The 6,637-nt window shown below is 36.6% G+C and overlaps 1 pseudogene; it reads right to left on the bottom strand.

The window, feature by feature from the left end:
• Window positions 1-5,996: 5,996 nt before the first annotated feature.
• Window positions 5,997-6,253, bottom strand: LOC119256737 (keratin-associated protein 6-2-like; annotated as a pseudogene).
• Between the last annotated feature and the right edge of the window lie 384 nt (window positions 6,254-6,637).

Below are 6,637 nucleotides of genomic sequence, written 5' to 3'. Positions count from 1 at the left end.
GGGTGGAGCACACAATGCTGACTGTGACCTCATTACCACAGTAATTTTCCTTTGTAAAGACCTCATCATTCTGAGGACAGCAATTTTGTCAGGTAGGTATGTCCAGCAATTTTTCCCCAGCTAATGATGAGAGTTTAAGAAATTATATTAAGCTACGCTTAGAATAAGTATCGTGTACGGACTGTAATCAAACCTAATTTAGAGTTTTCTCCAGAAGACATTCTCTCTCCTGCAGTTTTAGGTACACAAATGTTGGTCCTGGTAGATGTTCCAACATCACAGATGTTAGCATTGACAGGAAAGCACCAGAGGGTAACAGCAGGGTCATAAGGTGAGGCATTCTCAGGTTATACCGATAAGAATGTAAACAGAGACCAGGTAGAATAGTCACTTCCCTGGTTTCCGACCAACGGACTAGTAAGGTGAAAAAGATCTAAATTGGTAGAGAACAGAGATCTGATGCAATGTACCAAAATAAAAGCTACCATGACTTTGTCCCATGCAACGTATTTGCTCTACTTAATAGCTCTTGCAGCATTTCTGGGTGTTTCTTTAAAACGTCTTCCCCACTAACATCACCAAAATTTACTTACTCAAATTCTACTGATTCTTCATAGCACAGCTTATGCTATACCTCATATTAGAAGTTTCCCTGGACATTCTCAACATACATAATTCCTGTTTTTCCACAACTCCCTATTTCTATCTCTATTGTGATACTGAGTATATTGTATTAAAATGCTCTAATTTCCTGATTCTTCAGTCAGTCAGTTGTGAGGTATTTATGGTAAATATGACCTTCTTTCTGTGAATATAAAGAACTAAGCACTAACTGTTAAACAGGAACCTATCAAATGTCTTCTACCTATAAAAATTATTTTAATTATTTTAATTTATGGGATATCATACAATAAAATAGTTATATTAATTAATAATATTTACATTTCTCTTCTTAGCTTTTGAGGTACATGCAAATGTATAACTCATTTGACTTTTACAAAAACAACGCACAATAGGAAATTGTGGCATTCATTTTTATGCACAGATACAGATGAGAAAGCAGAGTCCAAAGGAGTTAGGTCACCTGCTACTACTGCTTAGTGGTCAATTAGCTGTTTAGTAGAGGGGCTGAATGGGATGAACTCATATTATAACTAATAAAACCAGGGCAAGCTCCATGTGAATTTTTTTCCTTCAATTTTTTAATGCGAAATATTTACTTCATGTGAGAAAAATTATTAAAACTTGCTAACTTTTGTCTTAACACTTATCATCAGGATTTGTGATTTTCACAATCCTAGCCAAAGCATAGGATAAACTTCAAGCAGACAAGTCAACCCTCTTTCAAATCTGCTCCATCACCCTTCTAAAGCACTATGGGACAGCAGGATAGCATACATCTGCATTCTCTACCTCTTCTATTGAGACTGTAATCTTTCAACACTGCAAGGTAATTTTAGGAACTATAACATTTGAGTAGAAGTGATAACTCTCCTAGACATTTCAAATTTTAGTTGCTATAAAAACACCTCAGATCAGCAACTTGCATGTCAAAATAAAAACTTCCAATTCTAGGTTTGCCTTTTAATTTTAATTGTCCCACTTTTACAATTCTATATATAAAATATATTCAACATTTTCTCCATTCCTGAAAATTCCATGATCCTTAACTATTCTACAAATGTCCTTTGTTTTCTCTCCAAAACAACTTCACATGGCCATATTCCCTTGCATCATTCCATTGCTCATCTAGATGCTGGCAAAATGGCATAATACGATTTTATAAAAAATTTTGATGACTGATATAATTCAAATACTACTCAATTTTCTAGGAATGAAAATATGTATCTAGAGTTCCAGGATGAGATATACGTTTTAGAATACTCTCTAGGGAGAATGAATCAATATTTCCATTAGACAGTCTCTCCCCTTTCACCACATGCTACATGAAAAATTAGAGTATTTCCAATCTTTCCATTTCCTCACCCATTTGCTCTTAATTGCTAACAACCAATAGCTACTTTTTTTAAAAAGATTTATTTATTTATTTATTCAAGCACTGGGCACAGTATGAAGTGCGGGAGGGTGAGAGAATTCACCAGAGCCAGAGCGGGGAAAAGAACAGGCAGACTGACAAAATACACTGCTGAGGGGAGCAGCAGGCTGCAGGAGAGGTCTGTGCACCATGTGGGACCCTTGCAGGTGGCCGGGGATCGAACCGGCGCTGCACAGGTTGTGGGCAGCTTTGCAGCCCAGCGCTCAACCACTGTGCCACCAGGGGAGGCCCAACCATTGTCTACTCTTAACACATCCCCCCTCAAACTCTTTTTGTTAAGTATCACAGACCTTTTGCCAAATCAATGGAAACTTCTCAATACAATTTGGTAATAAAATAAAAATTAGATCATCAGAAGGTAAACTGCTAAAACCACTAATCTGTTAATGAAAATACAATGATAAATGTTATATCAATTTACTTGGTGTCACAGTACATATTAGAGTTCATAACCATTGAATACGTATATGGTAGATGTACAAAACATCTCACTTGGGAGTGTGCCTATATATTTTAAATGAAAACATTGAGATTATTAGCTAAAATTTCATGAAAGACTTGAAAGGGCTACTGTGATAGCTTCTGATGTCAGAACAGGCTTCTTTCCACATTAGTGGTTTGATGAGAAAGGGGATCTTATGTTATTTAGGAAAAGAGCTATTTACAGTGTTAGGGTATTTTCTAATTGCAGTACTAGGAATACCTGTGAGAACCAATTGTATAACTCTTTGATTAAAATGATTTCTTACTCTCCTAAACTTTGAGTGTTTCATGAAATAAACATATTTCACAAAAGATATGTAATAGTCAAAGTATTGTCAATATTGATAAAAATTATATATTTAAGACATATAAAAATGACAATTTTTTGACAATTGTCATTTTTATATGTTAAACATCATTCAATATCAGCAATACATATAAAGAAATTCAATATATCAAAATCCAAATCCCTGAGTGCTATAGCTTTGCATTTTTTATGTAATTTGATACTCTCAATAATTATAATCTAGAACTATTTTATCATGTTAAATTTGCATAGACTGAGGATTCAAGGAGTTAAATAATGTGCCCATGTCTACAGAGTTAAAAGTTGACAATCCTAGAGACAAGATAGAGTCTACACTAAAGAAAATATTGGAGCCAGTACTATAGCATGAGATGGAGATTATACTACAGCACAAAATGGAGCTTATACTGTAAACGAGATGGAGCCTGAATTACAACAAAAGATGGAGCCTGTTCTAGAACGCAAAATGGAGTCTATAAAAAGACATCAGATGGAGCCTATTCTGGAGCACAAGATGGAATTTATAATATAGAACAAGATGGAGCCAGTATTACAGCATGAGATAGAGCCTATCCTAGAGGAAAAATGGAGTCTACACTACAACACAAGATGAAGCACATCCTAGAGTAGAAGGTGGAGCCTATTCTAGAACACAATATGGTATCTTTGATACTGCACAAAAAGCAACACATACAACAGCACAAGATGAATCCTGCACTATAGCATGAGGTGCGGCCTATCCTAGAGCACAAGATGAAGCATATGCCACAAGACAGAACCTATATTAAGCACAAGATGTAGCCATTACTGCAGCAAGAGATGGAAACTATCCTAAAGCACACAATGCAGCCTAGATAGACTACAGCATAATATGATACATATCCTAGATCACAAAATGGAGGCTATACTGAAACACTAGATAGATCCTATACAGTACAATGTGAAGTCAGTACTACTACATAATATGGAGCCCATAGTACAGCCTAATATGGAGCCAGACCTACAGCACAAGATGGAGGACATACTTAACCTGTACCCTAGAACAAGATGAAGCCTACCGTACTACACAATATGGAGTCTATACTACAGCACACAATGAAGCCTATTGTAGATTGCAAGATGGATCCTATAATACCACACAAGATGGAGGCTATCATAGAGTGTAAGATGGAGCCTATACTATAGCACAAGTTGGATCCTTTATTAAAACACAAGATGGAACTTATGCTGTTGAACAAAATTTCAAGACAAACTGATATTATAGCCTCTCTACATTGATTTCAGTGGATTTCTTGCTTTTCTTTCTTTTTCAGGCTTATACCTATTGCACAACTTTCAAAGAAAGAAATTTCTTCTCAAAAAGAAGGTAGATATGAGCAATGGTTTTCTGCTAATTGTTTTATGAGCTCTTCTGGGTGTTGGGAGGTGGGTCTGATTGTTAATTTCCACTAAGTAAATAATTCTAACCTTACTAGTTTCAAGTGACTCACTAGCTTGTAAAATTCCTGAAAGTCAGCATCATCTTCTGGTACTTTAAAAAATTAACTTTCATGTTTAGGACCTTAATCACATAGAATTTCTTTTGCTATGGTGTAAGGTATTGAAAAAAATATATATATACTGGGCATTGCTCACTCCAGAGCTGACTTGGATAGATGCTAGTGTCTTCTTCCTTGGATTTGGCCATTTTGTGGGGTCTCCAGCTCCAGGGATCTCAAACTCAGACTTTGTGCGGTGACTCATCACGGAGATGAGACAGCTGCTGTTTGAAGTCGAGTCTGAAAGGTTTTTGTTCTGTTGTAGCATCTAAGTATTAGCACTCTGGAAAGTTAGATGAAGAAAAGACACTAAATTCAGAGCTCCACAATTTAGTGTGCACGCTAGTTCAGAAAGGGAGCAGTTCTTTTAATCCTATTCTTCCATCTGCCACATTTAAGGACTTGAATTTTCTCTTTTCCCACTAGAAAAATGTGGCACCACTGATCACACCTAAACATAATGAAATTCTCTTCACCCTTTATACTTGTTGTCCATTCTGATCTTTCTTTGCAACTGATATCTTTTTGTCATTAGCTTGAATGCCAGAGTTTCAAAATAATTTCCTGAATTACCTAATATGTCAACCCCTACTACTTCCTTTTAAACTGTCTTAGTTCCTCCTCTATAGTAATTTGTCTGAATTTATTTTAATTAATTTTTATTTTAATCTTTATCTACTAGAATGTAAACACTCTGAAAACAGAAAACATGTAATTTTTCTGGGAACCATCCAGGATGGTTCCCTTTCAAAAATATTTGTCAAGTCATCTACTAAATTCAACATCCTGAACCTCAATATAGGTAAACTAATATATTTGCATTTCCATCAAATGCAATGGTATGATCAAGTGTTTTTCTCCTAAATTACACTTCTCTTGGTTTTTTATTCCTCAATCGATTACTGAGCCTGCCTCTAATTTCTCAGTAACTCTGGACACACTCTTCCATTTTACTAGTCCTTTAAGCACTGAAGCCAAATCTCCTTCTGGGACTTTTGTCATAACCTCTTAATAGGTATCATCCTTCCCCTTTTTTCACCTCTAGTTCCATCCTGGACACAGTGAGATTTCCAATGCACAGTTATTAAATAATATATGATTGTGCTTGGATTTATGAGTGTCTGAGCCTGTGAGATGAGAGAAATAGGTAGGGAAGATGTATTTATGATGCAGGTATAAGAAGATGTTTGTATTACTTCAAGGAAGAACCAAGGTTCAGAAAATATATTGTTAACTGAGTTTTCAAGAGAGGCCATAACACTGCAAAAAAAAAAAACCTAATTCACAAGCAAATACACAGAGATTTGTTAGAAACAAAGAACCATTTTTATTGCAAATACAGGAATTCTCCAATGGTAAGACGTTAAGATCATCAACACAGTTACAACAGAGAATCAGAGATCAAGGAGTAAATGATAACATTTGGGAAATAGATGATTCCATGGAACCTTGGGTCATAAAGATGCCATTCTAAGAAATGGGTCTTTGGAGGGCAAAGCCTCTGTGAAGCAAGTCATTTTGTAGACATAGAAATCTTGGGTACTGAGTCTTAAATCAGCATTGTCTTTAGACATGTTGTGTAAGAAGGAAGGGAGGCTCAAATAGTGATGCTCTAGCAGCAAGAATAACATCTCCTATTGCAAAATGGTCTGTAACCCCAGTAGCCAGAACCAGAACCACAGCCATAATGGGATCTGTAGTCACAGCCATAACCCGAGCCATAGCCACACCATATCCGGAGCCACAGCCATATCCTGAGCCATAGTTACAGCCATAACAGGTGCCGTAGCCACAGCCATAACCCGAGCCATAGCCACATCCAAAACGGGAGCCAGAGCCACAGGAACTGCTGTAGTAGTTGCTACACATGTTGTGAAGAGAAAATTCGGGTGTCTCGCAAGAAGGAGATTCTGAAGTGTGCATGTCTTCTCCTTCCCCTGGACCTTTCTATGCAATCAGTAATTGGCAGGGAGCAGCGTTCATCCCCTGACTTAGGGAGCAAGTATTCCAACAGCTCTCTGGGTCAGTCACTACTGACAACCAACTTGGATTACTTAAAATGAGTTCATTATTTTGGAAACTATTTTCATTTAAAGAGCCTCTTTTTAATTTTCTCTGCCAAAAGAAAATTGTCTCCATAGAATCATTGTGCCTGAAAGAAAACCATACCCATTTTCAAAACCTCCTATTATTCAATGCATACCTTAGAGAACAAGGTTTGGAAATGGGGATGTAGGAAAATTGTTTCTCTTT

This window comes from Talpa occidentalis, unplaced genomic scaffold (assembly GCF_014898055.3).
Source record: "Talpa occidentalis isolate TD23 unplaced genomic scaffold, MPIMG_talOcc4v2.1 talOcc4.4, whole genome shotgun sequence".
In the NCBI taxonomy this organism is placed as follows: Eukaryota; Metazoa; Chordata; class Mammalia; order Eulipotyphla; family Talpidae; genus Talpa; species Talpa occidentalis.
This window is presented reverse-complemented; position numbering and strand designations above follow the sequence as displayed.